At 41.1% G+C, this 17,827-nt stretch overlaps 1 long non-coding RNA gene across 1 annotated transcript; it reads right to left on the bottom strand.

Annotated features, from left to right (window-relative positions):
* Positions 1 to 2,608: 2,608 nt before the first annotated feature.
* On the bottom strand, positions 2,609 to 17,196 carry LOC146690050 (uncharacterized). The gene is made up of 2 exons (XR_014915619.1): positions 16,970 to 17,196; positions 2,609 to 3,461 (listed from the first exon to the last, which is right to left on the bottom strand). It is a non-coding gene; the product is annotated as an uncharacterized LOC146690050 (long non-coding RNA).
* Between the last annotated feature and the right edge of the window lie 631 nt (positions 17,197 to 17,827).

Here is a 17,827-nt window from a genome sequence, read left to right on the forward strand (position 1 = left end):
TCATTAAGAGACTCATTCGGGATAAGTTTTGTGGAGGGCGGAGTTCACTAATATACGCTTATGAGTTTTAGCCGAGAACGCAGCTAAAATGCTAGCATGCTAAGTTAGCCTGATTGCTAGCGGCTACTCGCGGCAGTCTTTTTTTAACAGCATGCACTCTTTTTTCCTTCGTCAGGAGAGGTGTACTGGCAGTCGCGTGACACACACAGATCAGACACATATTTCTGTGTTGCAGGTATGGAGATGTTCTTATGTTTTGGAGATGCTGTCTTTCAGTCATTGTTTTTATAAGTACAGTGTTGTACTGCCTGTTAGATGGCGGTTATTAATATAATTGTACTGAAGTATAATGTTTGAACTATAAGTACCAGAATATTGGGTCCTGGTTATTGAATTGTATTTATCTGACTGTTTATTTGTTTTTGAATTATTTTGTTTATTGTTCTTATAAGTTGTTTTTGATGTTTTTTTCAGTGACATATTATTTATTTTGTGCTTTTTGTTTTTGAGAGCTTAAGTTAATGTTTTAAAACAATTTGTTGTATTTGATTCATTATATTATTGTAGTGTTAATGAAGCTGCAGACACAGCTGCTTTCAGCATGGCCGGAGGAGAGGTGTACTGGCAGTCGCGTGACACACACAGATCAGACACATGTTTCTGTGTTGCAGATGTGCAGTAAAGAGCCAAAGACCCAGTACTGTCTCCTGCCTCTTACTTTCACGCCAGAACACAACGCAAGAACAACAGGCGTAACACATGAACGGGTTACACATACTGAGGTGAGTTGTTGAGGATATGTCGAGCTGTTGATAAGCACGGCTGTTTCTGTGCTCTTATATACTGTTAGCCTGTTTTGCTGGCGTTAGTGAAGCTGTTTTCAACTGGATGTAACATTGTTGAACTCTGATGATTAATGAATAAACTCTCGATGTGACGACGTGAGCATGTAATTGTAACCCTGTGTTCATTTAGTCGTTTGATACCGTTTAATATCCAGTACATCTATTGGGTGTTTTATAACATGCCCTGGAATCATTTTAAGTTTTACAATGCCGGTGATTTACGACTCTTTCGCGACAGTCAACTGTGGCGTAAACTCTGGCGGGTCTCAGAGCTAGCTTATGTGAGCCAGCAGTGACATCTATACATGCAGTAGCCTTAAAATACTGATTATTTATTCTCCTGCTAGGTAAGAATTTGTGTTTTATACGTTTATTGTCACATTGTGCGCCATGTTATTGTTTCGGTGAAATGAATTTCTACAATGGCGGACTTAGACAAAATAGTGTTACTGTTAATTTGACTCTCTGCAGTGTTTAAATGCTTACATATACACACACAGTTACTGTCCCGCCACACGTAGGACTCAGTTCTGCTTCTATGCCCCATCTTTGTTTACTCTTTCCCACCCAACAAGTGCATAAATAAGATGTTAAAAACGTCATCATCATATCAAACATGATCGATTTGGGGGGAGTTTGTTTGGCACATGCTGACTGCATCCTAATTATAACCAGAAGAGGAGGCGAGAGCAGAGAACGAGAGTGCAGCAGTTTGGTCAAAGGAACAGGTGAAGAAGAGGTGAGCATCCAAGAGACGAGCAAGAGGACAGTTTCAAAGCAGACATTATGGCACAATAAAAGCTGTAAGAGCAGAGATTCATTCATATCTTTACTATTTTTCTTTAGCTTCTACTCCCGCTGCTTACAATAAATCTGAGATAAAGAACAAACAAGAACAACTCACATGGCATTGATTGTTTAGTTCAGTGTCACTCTGTGATTGTTTGACATTTCATATAAATGTGACTCTAAAATATAGTCAATAATATTAAAAAGTTGCTGTTACTGAGTGAAACTTGAAGGATTATGATAAACTTCAGTTCTTACTGAATCTGTAACATTGCTTTTTTAAAAATTGTTAAATGACTTTTGTGTCACTGTGCACAGTGAAAAGCTCACCTGATGTAGTGGTGAGGCCATGTTCACCACTAGATGGAGACAACCTGGCACAGGTATTTTCTATACACTAAATTTCACACTGAAAAGCCTTGGTGGGAATTGTTGTTTCATAGAAAGTAAAGGAAAACGCTCATACTCTCTCCCGCACTCGATATATGATCCATTGTTGATCTGCACGCAGCTGTTGTCACAAATGTGGCACTCGCTTACGTCACTGTCATGAGACATTCTCGCAAAAAAAAAATCACGGTTTTAGTAACGCAGTGTTCCTACGGGAAAGTAACAGTAATCTAATTACCGTTTTTGCAATAGTAATCCCTTACTTTACTCGTTATTTGGAAAAAAGTAATCGGATTACAGTAACGCGTTACTGCCCATCTCTGGACGTCATCATCCCGTAAGCCAATTAGGTTGTCACTAGGGATGGGTATCGTTTAGGTTAGGTTAGCAGTGCTTAAACAATGGAAAAAACACAAACTTTGTCCAAAAACCTCTCATGTTTAGCTGTTTTCCACTTTTTCTTTTGTCATTTTAGCTTTTTTGGCCAGGATGAAGGGAGCATCTGCCATCAAACAAGAAGACAGCTGCATGTAACTACGACGGTGTTTGCTACTTCACCTTACATGCATTAATGTAATAACGTGGTTAGCCTACTCAACGTAAATTACACACGAACAACATTAAGCTCCTCGCCCAGAGAAGAACGGCTGCTGCTGCATCATCATCCGTCATCATTTCCGCTACACTGGCAGGGCTAGGGGCCAGGACTCTCGTCTTCGGGTTCTTGGGGGATGTTGCTAACTCCGGGTCTGATAACAGGCACCACAGCCGCAGTAGATGTGCTTGGTGTGAGGTCTTGCAGCAAGCTATCAAATATGGTGCATTTCTCGGCTTTTAAAAAAACGCTATGCGTCGCCAGGTTCGTCGTCAGATTCGAGATGTTACCTCCTTTGCACAGTATCACCTTAAAGCACTTGTTGCAGGCTGCTGAGTTTGCATCTTTTGCTGTGAAATACAGCCAGACTTTGACCGCTTCGCCTTGGGCATTTTTAATCTGTAGCTCTGCTCTAAAAGAACGTACGTACCTGGGCCCGCCTACTATCCTCGGAAAGGTAAAATGATTGGCTAGAATCCAAAGTGTATGATATCTCAGGGGAAAAAAAGCACCGAAATAAAGCACCGAAATGTGCGCTGCTTTTCGGTCTGTTTACTACCGTTTATGTCAGAACCAGTACCATAACGGCACCGGATACCGGTACCCATCCCTAGTTGTCACATGACATTTGTGGACCCCGGTATTTTTTTAGTTGGACAATTTATCAGTAAAGTTTCAATCTCTGACATTACCCCTAGACTAGACCGGCTGCACCACACAGACACTGCAAACCTCATCTCTGAAGAAAAACCACAAGAACAACATCCAAAAGAAAGAAAACATACCTTAGAAACATGCCGGGTTAGAGGAGACGGCAGCACTGCAGAGGTGAGGACAGGCATCTGTTTGAAATAGACAAAACAGTAAACATAGTCATACAGACTCAGAGACGCTTTCCATCCAATCTGTCTAAGTTTGAGCTGTTTTACAGTGAAGAATGGGCAAATAATTCAGTCTCTAGATGTGCAAAGCTGGTAGAGACGTACTCCAAAAGACCTGCAGGTGTAACTGGAGCAAAATGTGGCTCTATGAAGAGCAGGGGGTGAATAGAAAAGAATGACACACTTTTCCAAATTTCATTTGCTTAGAATTTTGACAACCATGTATTATTTTCATGCCACTTCACAATTATGTGCTACTTTGTGTTAATCTACCATTGAAACTGTCAATAAAAACATCTTTTGTTTGTGGTTGTAAGGTGACAAAATGTGCACAAGTTCAAGGACTATGAATGCTATTTCAAGGGACTGTAATGTTAAATCACCCCCCATGCACACATCAGTGCACATGCATGTACACATATGCAGAGTTACATTATCAAAGAAGCTAAAAAAACAAGCTCTGCTTTAACTTTTAACTAAAAAAAAGACTGCAAACTTTAGGAACAATATGGAATGAGTGATAATGTCATCATTCCATGAATTGAAAAAATTTGTTTCACCTTAAATCTTTTTTTCTTTTCTTAATTGCAAAAACTGTAAATTTGGCTCAAGGGGACCTGAAAGCCAGGAGACAATTTATTGACTTTGCCCACAATCTTATGAAGAAAAAGATTTCCATTAAATATTAATAGAGCAAAATCTCTCTCTCTTAAGTATTTGCACCTAACCACGTCCTAACCTAGCAGTCATATACAGCTATTAATTAATCCTGCATTTTTTTTGTCAAAGACATTTCTCACCATGAAATTACCCGATTCAAAACATGAACACTGTTAGCCTTTGCAGTAATTTCCATAGCTTAGTACTGCAAAATCAACAGTAAAAAACTCTAAAGGATGTTAGCAGTTTAGTACTGTAATTTGCATGTAATTGTGGGAAAATTCCATGAGATTACACTATTTTTACGGTAACTCACCGTACTCATGGAAACAGCTGTAAAATACAGCAAATGTAACAATTGGTGATGTTACTGAGATTATACTATTACACCATCTGGATTTCTGTTGTTTTCTACTGTAGATCTAAGAGTAATTACTTAAATCCTCATTCAGTTGTTTTTATTTGTTTGCTTCTTTTTTCTTGCTTTGTTTGTTGGGTTTTTTCCTTCCTGGTCTGAGGGATAGGGGTTCTAAGTGTTGTGGGTAGGGGATAAACTGCTGGAAGCAACTATAAGACATGTGAGTGTGTCATTAATCTGTATTCTGATATTTCAGTTTTAACAGTCACTGTGAAACTTGCTTGTTTGGCGTTTGACAATTCTGCGTGTATTTGCTTTTCTTTGTTGCTTCAACTCAATAAAAATATCTTTGAGAAAAAAAAATCCTCATTCAGAGTGTATTACTATAAAATGTGATTCACTGTGAAAGCAGTATAACATATAAACTACAATATACAGCATAATTTTTAACTTAAGGAGTAAGTTGCAGCCACACTAAAATTTAATTCCTTGAACTGAATGGAACCTCATATATTAATAAATGCATTTGTTTAGTCAAACAATGTGAAACATTAGTAATACTATTAATTAATAGTATACTTGTAAGGTTAGTATTGTGATAGAGTCGAGTATATTTAATTATACTCTTGTAGACATTATGACATTATGCTAGTACAATTATGGTGAACAAAAAGTACATCTAAAAGTTAATTTCAAGAATACTGTTATGTACTAAAACGGGGGCCAATATAGTCCCAAGAAGCATTATTAGTATACGTACTAGGTAAGATATACTTGGGAAATATAATTGAAGTATACTTATTTTTGTATGGCCAGCAACAAAAACTAATGGCTACATTTAGAGTAATGTTTAAAAATGACTTCATTTAGCAGGATGTTGCTTTTTTTCTCTTCTTATTCTTTCTTATACTGGACCTTCATTTGTTTTGTATAAGGTGGTACTTTTTAAGACACCTCTGCCTAACTACAGTGAACTTACCTAATAATATGCTCTGGTCGTCATTTTACACAAGGTGTCACATCCATGAAACCTACACCACTAACCAGCATCAGTCCTACAACTTCACTCTCAAAATTAATAAATTCTGGGACAAGCAGAAACTGTATTTTTAGCGGTGCATTTTGTTGCAGGCCAGACTGCTATTAAATGCTCTCCTAAAGAAATAATTCCTTTGTAGCACCACTTCGTCTTGGTTCAGAAGAGATGTCCTGATATACGTGATTGTTAGGTATTTTAGTACCATGGGAGCATTTACTGGATATTGTTTTATAGTGACATTATGCAGGAAAACTCTGTCATTCAATAAGGCCCCTTTGTTTTAGTTATTTTTCTCTTTGACCCAAGAATTGATGTGTGAGAATCACAGGCTGGTACAAGGTTGAAATACCACAGAGATCACTCCCTCAGCTACATTAGTTTCTTAATCTTTTAGGAGACGCCTGTTGAAGGCCAGATGGTTTGTTTCAGAATTCACTAATGAAAGAACTCTTTATTTCATGCCTTGAAAATATGTCGCTGAGATAATCACAATTGTAGCTGAACTGATACACTATACAAAGGATGCTTCTTCACCCAAGGGCAGAAAGACGCTCCCTTATCTTGGTCTGTACTGGTTTAAACTGAGAATCTGCTGACTCATGAATTTGTCCCTCTATATAAACTGTTGTACTTGTGAATAAAGTTGAGTCAATTTGGGAAGACAACCTGAAGCAGTCTCTGTTTTCTTGTTCTCCCAAGCTGCTCCCGAGCTCGTACTAACACGCTGAATGGCATGCTTGAATATTACTTGAGAATATATTTGACTGTGTTACAGACTAAGGTACATTCTCTGCTGATAGACGTCCACGCCTCGGAGGAAGCCGATCCACGGATTAGGCCCTGGAAGCCGTTTCTTTCAATTTTGGTGTCAGAAGTGGGATCCTGACGAAGGTAGGCACTCGTCTTTTATTTTATAAGACTGTGTTATGCCTTTCTCAGTGATCCACATAGAAACGGGATACGCTGACGAGGCCTTCTTCAGTGGCCCACATAGTAACAAGTGGGATACGCTGAGGAGCCTTCTTTAGTGGCCCACATAGAAACACAGGAAGTTGCCTGTTGTTTTGTAAATTAAAGCAGAAAGGACACAGGAAGTTGCCTGTTGTCATAAACTAAGAAGTTGCTCACCAGCAGAAAGGACACAGGAAGTTGCCTGGGGTCATAAAACGAGAAGTTGCTCGTTAAAAAGTGAGAAGTTGCTCACTAAAAAGATAAAATTGCTAGCAAAAAATCAAGTAACCTCAGGTGTGCCACAGCAAAATAAAAACTAACTTAAATCCTTCAAGCGTCTAAACCCCTCTGGAAATCACTGACCATGGGTCAGAATAATTCAAAGACCTTAGACGGGTCCGATAAAAAATCAAAATTAACTGTAAAACCAGATACCACCACTTGGGTGGGCCTGATTATAGATATATATTATGTCAACGAATTCCAGGTGTGACTGAATCTCAGCTTATTGAAGAAGTAGAGGAACTAGACCCTAAAGATGACCAAGCAGCCAACACCACCTCGTTTTTGTGGATAAACGATGACAAAATCACAGCCTTTTTTCAAAATCTAAAGAAATTTCTGCTCACAATGTCTAGAGATAAAATCAAACGTTTCACACACTGCTGGACTAATGAGGCATGCACGCCTGAAGGAGGAAATGATCAGATTTTCATAACAACATTCTTAAACAATATTCATCCAGAATGTTCACAACTATTGAAGCTGACTGCCACTGATAATCTCTATGACATGAAGATAAAGAACTTTATCACACTTGTCAAAACAAAAGCTGGTGCAGATCTTTTCCCCAACAGCACGAAGGCTAAAAGTGTTAAGATGATGTTGAATTTTGATGTTGAAGGCTCAGAGGAAAGTGAAAAAATGATGTATGCAGGGGCCCCGCCCCCTCAACAAGCGCAGCAGGGAGATTTCAGAAGGAGAGATAGGAGTGGAGACGCATGTTTTTATTGTGGAAAAATAGGACACTGGAGGAGGGAATGCAAATCAGCAGCACGTAGGTCTCAACCACAAAACACAGGACCAGCTCCTGCCACTAGGCGTCAGCAGAGCTCTTCCAGACAAGGTAACTGGCAACGCAGACAGGAATCACATCAAAATAATGGCCCTTTTGCACTTAGGCAGCAACCTTATAATCCACATTTTAATCCCCACCCATATGATAACGAAAGACTGGACCGACAATAGGGAGGCCCAGGTGAAGACGAGGGACAGTGTGAAGCACTACACACGATGCTGCATTTGCAATTGTCCCGTAACACAGAAAGCTTGCCCACGTTAGATATAGAAATAGGTGAAAAGATTTATTCCTTTTTAGTTGACAGTGGAGCCACTAAAAGTTCACTGTCTGGAAAATTCTATAGTGGGCCTGTTTCCTCTGTGTGCATCAACACCATGGGAATAAACGGAACTCTAGTGCAATGCCCCAAAACTCATTCTCTAAAAACACGCTGGGGCCCAAAACCAGACGAAATTACATATCATCCATTCATAATTCTTCCAAACTCGCCTGTGAATCTATTAGGCAGAGATTTAATGGCAAAAATGAACTTGTGTATTTCATTTAACACAAAGGGTGAAATGTTTGCAGACACTGATAACAGCTATGTTTTCTCTGCCCTATGCACCGACACCATGGAGAAGGAACAGCCTCTGTGTCAGCTGGACGCCTCAGCAGAGAATGAACTCAATATCCATCTGACTGGTACCCCACGTCACACACTGTGCCAAACACGTGTACAGACACCACTACCAGGTAACCCCATGCCTGGAAGCCACATATTTGTTTCTCTCACACTGTTCAACAACATGATAACTGCTCACACCAGTGAAGGCCAAACAGTGGTTTTGTCGCATAACTCAGACATAGGCTATGACATTACTGCACCATGTCGACACATAGATCTAACCTACCCCATACACTGTACTATCTTTGCTGTCACATTGCCAGCTGAATATCAAAACATGACATTATGGTCAAGAGGTGAGAATGATGTAGGATTTATCGACTGTACACCTTATCATGCTCAGCTGAAAAACAACAAGCCGGTATATGTCAAGCAATATCCCATTTCCGCTGAAAAAGCCGCAGCCTTAGACATCATCATAGGAGATTTATTGACAGCTGGAGTAATAAAGCCCACAGTATCTCCATATAACACTCCTGTCAATCCTGTGCCAAAGCCTAACAAACCTGGCGTATGGCGTTTCACACAAGACTTAAGGCAAATTAATGCAGTCATTATGCCTCTGCCACCTCTTGTCCCAGATGTTCCCAGCATACTGACATCTATTCCAGCAACAGCCACACATTTTACTGTGGTGGATTTGTGCTCCGCCTTTTTCTCAGTACCTGTGCATGAGGACACACAGCCGATATTTGCTTTTACACATAGAGATAAGCAGTACACATGGACTCGCTTACCCCAAGGCATGGTAGACAGCCCTGCGGCTTTCTCAATGGTGGTACGTGCTACCCTGGACGGCTTCATTCCTCCAGAGGGCTGTACCTTGATCCAGTACGTGGATGATCTCCTCCTCTGTGCTGAAAGTGAAAAACTATGTCAAACTGCCACACATATGCTACTCCAGCACCTCCAACAGACTGGCCACAAAGCATCAGCAAAGAAAATGCAGTACTGTCAGACTTCTGTTCAATATTTGGGATTTACACTGTCTCACGGACAACGTTCCATGACTACAGACAGGGTCAAAGCTGTGACCTCTGTCCCTAAGCCCACTACACAGAAGGAAATGCTGTCTTTCCTAGGCATGGTGAACTATTGCAGACAGTGGATACCAGACTGTTCTTTTCATGACCACATTCTGCGTGAATGCTGCAAAAAAGACAAGCCTCCTCGAATACTGTGGTCAACAGAAATGACTGCCTCTTTCAATGCATTACAGGGAGCGCTGACCTCTGCCCCTTGTTTGGGTCTGCCTGACTACCACTTACCGTTCCACCTGTACGTCACAGAGAACGGCACAACCTGTGCAGGCGTATTGGCCCAAGAGCATGGCTGTGGCTACTGTCCAGTAGCCTTCTACTCAAAGGTGCTGCCAGCAGTAGTTCAGGGGATGCCGGCCTGCCTGAGAGCAGTAGCAGCTTGCTCTATCATGATAAGGGACTGCGAGAAGCTCACACTCTCACATGACACTATTCTACACACCAATCACCAGGTCACGACCATTCTAGCAAACATAACTACACAACATATGACCGCACAACGTCGCTCAGGTTATGAAGCTACACTGACTTCAACAGCAAATCTCACTATAAAAGCAAGCAGCACACCCAATTCGCCAGCACGCTTACTCATTCGTATGCTGTGTTCCTCTGACCGACAGGATGGTTCAGACGACCCTGACGATCATGATTGTATGACACGTATACAGGAATCCACAGCACCACGCCCAGACTTAGAGCAGACACCAATACCAGACTCAGTCATTGTTTATGTGGACGGGTCCTGTTCAAAACCAAATGACAACTCATTTCTTTGTGGCTATTCGGTGGTGACATTGCCTGACATCATACTAGAGGCTCACTCATTACCATTTCACTCAGCACAAAAAGCAGAGCTCATGGCTTTAATACGCACCTGTGAGTTACATGTGGATAAGCGGGTAACAATTTACACTGATAGCCGTTATGCATTCGGTGTGGTGCATGACTTTGGCACATTGTGGAGACAGAGAGGCTTCACATCTGCTGATGGAAAATCGATCGCTAATTCTGATCTTGTTCAAAGACTTTTGCAGGCTATACAGCTGCCATCGGCAATTGCAGTTGTTAAAACGAAGGGGCACAGCACGGCTGACACAGACGAAGCAGTGGGAAATGCTCTTGCAGACGTAACCGCGAAAGCAGCTACTGCCTCACAGCAACCACCCAGAAAGGAAGTATTATCTTTGCCTTTACAGCTGCCACTTGTCGCACTCCCAGACTATTTAGAAACAAATGTTGACCTAAAATTCATACAAGAGCAAGCCTCTGCCTTAGATTACACTTACTGGGAAAGTAATGATTGTACCTTAGATAACAGAGACGGCTTATACAAAAACCTTGAGGGTTTGATTGCCCTCCCATCTTCACTACTGCCAATCCTTGTCCGCCATTTTCACGGTGTGAGTCATGTCGGACAAAGAGGGGTAATAGGAGCAATAAAATCAAGATTTGTAATCGAGAAAACATCACACGCAGTAAAACGCATATTAGCAACCTGTCTAACATGTGCACGAACTAATGTAGGTAGCTCAAAAGCAAAACATCAGCATTTACCACAACCAGATTTCCCATTTCATACATTACAAATTGATTTTACACACATGCCAGCACAAGGAAGCATCAAGTACTTACTGGTAATAGTGGACCAATTTAGTAAATGGGTAGAAGCTTATCCAACATCAAAAGAAACTGCAGAAGTAGTCTGTCAAAAGTTGTGCAATGAAATAATACCCAGATTTGGAATACCTCACCAAATTAACAGTGATAGAGGACCTTCATTCACATCAGAAGTAATTCAAAAGTGTGCTAAAACTCTAGGAATAGACTGGAAATATCATGTGCCATACCATCCTCAGAGTTCAGGAGTTGTAGAAAGAATGAATAGGACCATAAAAAATCGCCTGACTAAAGCAATGATAGAAACAGGAATGACCTGGATCAAACTACTTCCTCAAATCCTCTGCGAGATTAGAATGACTCCATCCGCAGCAACCAAATTATCTCCATTTGAAATAATCATGGGAAGACCGTTTCCAACACCATGGTCAGCCTCCAGAGGGGCACCGCTATTGGAAGGGGACATAGACACTGCATTGTCTGACTATGTTCATAACCTGGTAGAAACACTGAATAATAACTATCAGAAAGTTTGTCTCTCTCAGCCTCTCCCTTCCACAGATCCAACCCATCCGTGGAAACCAGGAGATGCGGTGTTGGTGAAGTCGCTAAAACCAAGGGCACTCAGGGAGGCCGCGTGTTCCAGCCCCCAGACTGTACTTGCAGTGACGAGAACCAGCATCCTAACAGACGGACAACCTCAGTGGATTCATGCCAGCAGGGTTAAGACCAGCCCCACCAAACCACCTAAGGCGTCGGATCAAGTAGATGACGACTCAGGCGAGCCAGCGCCCGGATTCAATACACCTACACACGCACAATCACTGATTAACACACAACGCCTGAAAGAGCCAAGACTCAGAAAGCCCTTTGATCCCCCACCTGAACAACAACAAGGTACTCGAACATCCAGCAGGAACAGAAAGCCTAGAGTACCACACAATGTCTAACCTGATAAAGATAGACTCGTTTCATCCTGATAATGGAAAAAATGAAATGCCCATTGTCATCACACGACGCTTAGGTCTCTCGAACCTGGGACCAGGCCAGGAGACGACTGAAGAACTGTGTTTTTTTATATATTTAGATTATTAATCATATCTACTGCATTAACCTTAGGATTTTTATTTACTATTTTGTATTGTAAACTGCAACCCTGTTCACATTTCTACAAGCCACATTTTGCTGACAATACCTCATGCTCCACTTGGCAAGACACCCACCTAGTACAGCTACTTCAATGTATTTGCAATTAGCACAAATTGATCCTGAGGATGTGCCAGATGTTACCAATGATGATCCTGGTGTGTATATTGAACATTAGGCTGTGAACTATTACATTTTATGATTTGCTTTTTATATTATGTTATTACATTTGTGATTTTTCCTTTCTATTTGAGTTATTATTTTAAAAAAATAATAAAAGAGGGGAACTGTTAGGTATTTTAGTACCATGGGAGCATTTACTGGATATTGTTTTATAGTGACATTATGCAGGAAAACTCTGTCATTCAATAAGGCCCCTTTGTTTTAGTTATTGTTCTCTTTGACCCAAGAATTGATGTGTGAGAATCACAGGCTGGTACAAGGTTGAAATACCACAGAGATCACTCCCTCAGCTACATTAGTTTCTTAATCTTTTAGGAGACGCCTGTTGAAGGCCAGATGGTTTGTTTCAGAATTCACTAATGAAAGAACTCTTTATTTCGTGCCTTGAAAATATGTCGCTGAGATAATCACAATTGTAGCTGAACTGATACACTATACAAAGGATGCTTCTTCACCCAAGGGCAGAAAGACGCTCCCTTATCTTGGTCTGTACTGGTTTAAACTGAGAATCTGCTGACTCATGAATTTGTCCCTCTATATAAACTGTTGTACTTGTGAATAAAGTTGAGTCAATTTGGGAAGACAACCTGAAGCAGTCTCTGTTTTCTTGTTCTCCCAAGCTGCTCCCGAGCTCGTACTAACACGCTGAATGGCATGCTTGAATATTACTTGAGAATATATTTGACTGTGTTACAGACTAAGGTACATTCTCTGCTGATAGACGTCCACGCCTCGGAGGAAGCCGATCCACGGATTAGGCCCTGGAAGCCGTTTCCTTCAGTGATAATGTAACACATTATCACAGTTTAGCGCGTTGTGTTGTGTTGGATTGTTACGTTTTTAAAGCTTTGTAATGCGACAGGTGCGATAGCCGACACCACACTTTCACCTGACGTACAACGTGACGTATGACGCACACGTCGGGTATTCACTTTCAAAACAACACTGGGGATAGAAAATAGTGCTCGAGGTGGTTAATGCTCCTTTCGCTGGTTGCCAACCACCATTAAATAACAACAAGAAGAAAATATTGATCTGCTTCTCTTAGTTTTGCACGTTTAAGCCGCAATTCAGACTCAAAAAAAGCTGCAAAGCAGGAGAACGACATGGCCATCAAATATTCTGTGCCACAGATACAGTTCGCTGCAGCACAGAGTGATGATGAGACCGTTAACATGTGCAACTTAGAAGTAGTCAGAGGTAACTGGATGTTCAATCGGGTTAAATGCAAGGTTGATTGGATTATATCTGAAGATCGTATGCTATTCGTGGTAACTCTGCTAGACTCCAAATTGCTGCTCGTCCATGCGGGAGTATCTCAAAATTAAATGAAACCACTTAACACTTTTTCCCTAAAACGGACTGACATGGGACACATTCAAGTTGGATCGGAACCTGCTAATCAGTCTGAAGGTAAGTGTTTTTTTCACTTATTCGAGAGAAGTCCGAAATGCGTTCTTAGTACTGTTTGTTTTGACTTTTAAGCTACCCTACCAGGATATTTTCATTTAAAGACAAATTGTCAATATCTCTGAATGTGGAGACTCAAAAGACTAGTTAGGTAATTTGCCGATGGATTTATGAGACTTGATAGAAACTTGGACGTTTGCAACAGGTGAATCGGTGAACTACCGAGGTTGCGCCCAAATGCTTAAAGCTGTTAGCTGGTCAGTGTTTTCAGGTGTGCTTGTACTACCTGTACGGTGCAGAGTGCTGACTAAGTCATGTTAAACCCATTAAAGCGTCGAGCTCAAATATCTTTTCATTTTTGTGCACTGTTCTCTTGTTGGCACACATTTTCTGTTTATTGAAGCCTTTTGTGAATAATTTTGATCATGTAAAAACTGGGAATTGGTCCCTATTGACAATACTCTTATTTTTTGCATTGAATATGTCATTCAGGAAAGGTAATTGGTCACTGAAGTTTTTGCAACTGTGTATTTCTAAATTTTGTGGCTTCAGTGCACACAAATTTATATTGTTCAGTTTGCATGTTAAAAGCCTGCCAAGCACCCCAAGGCTGATTATGCTTGGTAAGAAGTCATTTATGACATAGAGCTGATTAGACCATATTAAAATTTCTGTTTGGCACAGGAGCTTTTCGTGGACACAGGTATCCAGTCTCTGTTTTGTTAGCTCAAATTTCTGTAATTTCCTTTATAAACCAAGGTTGTTGGACATGTGTCTCAGTGAATCCAGCAAAGTAACAATATCAAATTTCACATTACATATTACTGATCAACAGTAGTCTAGCTACACCAACAGCAGAAATACTGAAGTCAATACTGTAAAGTTTAACAGCAGCACAAACTATAAACTCCAAAATAACCATACAGTTGATTCACCTCCGGTACTTTAACTGGGCTGACTCTTTGTTAGGTGTGTTTAATGTGCAGAATAATTCCCAATTATGTACAATTATAATATGTTAAAATGGACTTATGTACATAAGGCCATTAATAATTAACTGTACGTAGGTATTTGCTTTATGACTATCTAGACAGTGTGAAGAAGTGAAGTATTGAAATTATTTTATGTTGCATAATGACAACATGTTGCCCCTATACATTTAAGGACAAAGTTCAATGACCGCCACCTGCTGGATGGTGAGTGCAGAGGGGCGTGTAATTGTTGAGCTGGACAAAGAGAACACCTGTGCTGATGCAATGTCAGTCTTCTTTGGTTCATTCTATGTATTGAACCTGGAATACCAGGAGTCAGCGGGTGCAAGGTTTTTTGTAAGGATAAACCCTGAAGAGGGAACAAAATGTACCTCCAAGGTTGGGACAAGCAGGAAGACTGGGACCACTGTGAAGCGAAAGGTTGTTCACATTAACCCTCATGTCACAACTTTCCTCCAGTGGCTTACTGAATTTGAGTGGAGAACTTCAAATTAGGGAAATTAGTACATTTCTTGTATAATTTAAGTGACCAATGTGTTGTTACCCATGTCTCCACAGATGATCCATGGCCCATGCTTTCTGGACATTTACACAAGACGAGCAACAATGAAGACAAGCTCTCTCGCCATCTTGCAAGACGCTGTCTCTGTCCAATAGGTTTTTTTGAGTGCAACAGTTTTGATTTTTTTCCCTTCTTTTACCCATCCATCCATCCATTCACTTCCGCTTATCCTTTTTCAGGGTCGCGGGGGGCGCTGGAGCCTATCCCAGCTGTCATAGGGCGAAAGGCGGGGTACACCCTGGACAGGTCGCCAGTCTGTCGCAGGGCCAACACACAGGGACAGACAACCATTCACACTCACATTCACTCGCACATTCACACCTAGTGGCAATTTGGATTATCCAATTAACCTATCCCCACAAGCTGCATGTCTTTGGACGGTGGGAGGAAGCCGGAGTACCCGGAGAGAACCCACGCAAACACGGGGAGAACATGCAAACTCCACACAGAAAGACCTGATGGTGGAATTGAACTCAGGACCTTCTTGCTGTGTGGCAACAGTGCTAACCTTCTTTTACCCGTTTGTTAAAAATTATTTCAGCTACTTACACTTTAATTGTCACATGTATTGGCTCACCCTACAAATCAATGAACTCAGTCCACAAAGCAAGATCAGGGTTCAGTGCAGGTCAGTCAAGTTCCTTCACACCACACACGCTCATCCATGTCCTTGTGGACCCTGTTTTGTGCAATGATTTGGTCGTGTGAGCCAGTATTTTGGACAAAGTGTATATAAAGGCAGACGTGTGGGGCTTGATATTATATCCATTACAATTCAGTTTGTTTGTATGGTGCCAACAAAATGAATGCCAAGGCACTTCACATTGTAGGTTTGAGACCCTACAAAATATAAGTAAGGAAACCCAACACTTGAGCATGTGTTGTCTGCCATGATATGGATATGACATAATATTGTTATTGTTTGTACAACCATCTGAGAAAATAATGGATTACATGGTTTAGTAAAAACAAGTGCTTCCTCAATGAAAATATGTTTTCAGTTCTTTTCAGTTTTTGATTTTGGAAATGTGTATTTCAGCAGGGAAGAATCAGAATTGAAATAAAGTGGTGTAAAGCACATGAATTATATTTTGTGTGTGTGTGTGTGTGTGTGTGTGTGTGTGTGTGTGTGTGTGTCCATCCATCCAATTTTTTTGGAACCCTCCAGTCTCTTACAGTATGTTACTGTTAACTGAAATTACGGTAAATTACGACCTTTTAAAAGAGTAAATGACCGCCTGTTAGGACACGGTGTCCTCTAGCAGAGATGAATATTTTTGGTACTGATGATGCGTACCAACGGTAAGTTACTGGTTAATATATTGCAGTTTATTACCTTGCAGCGGGCTTACAGTGACATACCGTGAATAAACGGTAGTATACCAATTTATTAATCACAGTATGATGTTACTTTGTTGACGTAATTTACGACATAACGACATAACGGTATCTCACTGACATAACTGTCGCCAGTGAGATACCGTAAAAAAGGCTACGGTGCGTTACCATAATTTGTCCAAGAGTATTATACCACACCAGCAAAAAACGGTATCATCCTGCAGAAAGGTAAGCTACCGTAACACGGCGTCACGATATGACGCTGGCAGCATGCAGTGACGCCAGTATGTTACCGTAAAGTGGCGATGAAAAGTCTAACGGTGCAGATACACGGAGTAATCAGAAAAGTTTAGCATGAATCTGGACATTAGATTTAAGATTTAAGTTTTAAGCTTATCAGATATCACTTGTTAGAAGCTCCTTACCGTTTGAATAAATCTCTTCTCAATCTGCTGTCCTCTTCTGCTTGCATCTTTTTTTTTTTCATCTAACACTGACGTTATTTTTTCTCCGTGAAAAACACAGCAACTCATCTTATCCCGGGGTGCCAGGAAGTCGAGCTGCGGATCTCAGCAGAAAACTTTTCAAACTGATTGCAGGTTGATCCAGGTATACATTTGAAACAGGTTCTCCTCGGTGACGTGACAGTCGGAACGCATCTGCGTAACCATGGTTACAGGGGGACGCTTTGGAACTCTGCTGCTCAGCAGCAAAATATTTCAGATGAATATGTAAATACTCCAACTCTAAAACCAAGTAATATAAATATGCTGCATATGTGTATAGTGCGTTCATGTGTGTGTGCGCTGCGTGGTGACGTAGGCGCGTGCATGTGTGCCCCGGTCACAGCTCCTTTCAGCATGGCCGGAGGTAAGTCACTGCCACTTTGCTCTCAGCTAATTAAAGTTTGTTCAGATCCCAAGCTGCAATGTGAATACAGCCAAACCGCCGCGTTTTTATTTGTCATTAAGAGACTCATTCGGGATAAGTTTTGTGGAGGGCGGAGTTCACTAATATACGCTTATGAGTTTTAGCCGAGAACGCAGCTAAAATGCTAGCATGCTAAGTTAGCCTGATTGCTAGCGGCTACTCGCGGCAGTCTTTTTTTAACAGCATGCACTCTTTTTTCCTTCGTCAGGAGAGGTGTACTGGCAGTCGCGTGACACACACAGATCAGACACATATTTCTGTGTTGCAGGTATGGAGATGTTCTTATGTTTTGGAGATGCTGTCTTTCAGTCATTGTTTTTATAAGTACAGTGTTGTACTGCCTGTTAGATGGC

Source organism: Copadichromis virginalis, linkage group LG16 (genome assembly GCF_057382275.1).
Source record: "Copadichromis virginalis isolate Kocher_CV1m ecotype Utaka linkage group LG16, C_Virginalis_male_GT1.1, whole genome shotgun sequence".
Taxonomy (NCBI): Eukaryota; Metazoa; Chordata; class Actinopteri; order Cichliformes; family Cichlidae; genus Copadichromis; species Copadichromis virginalis.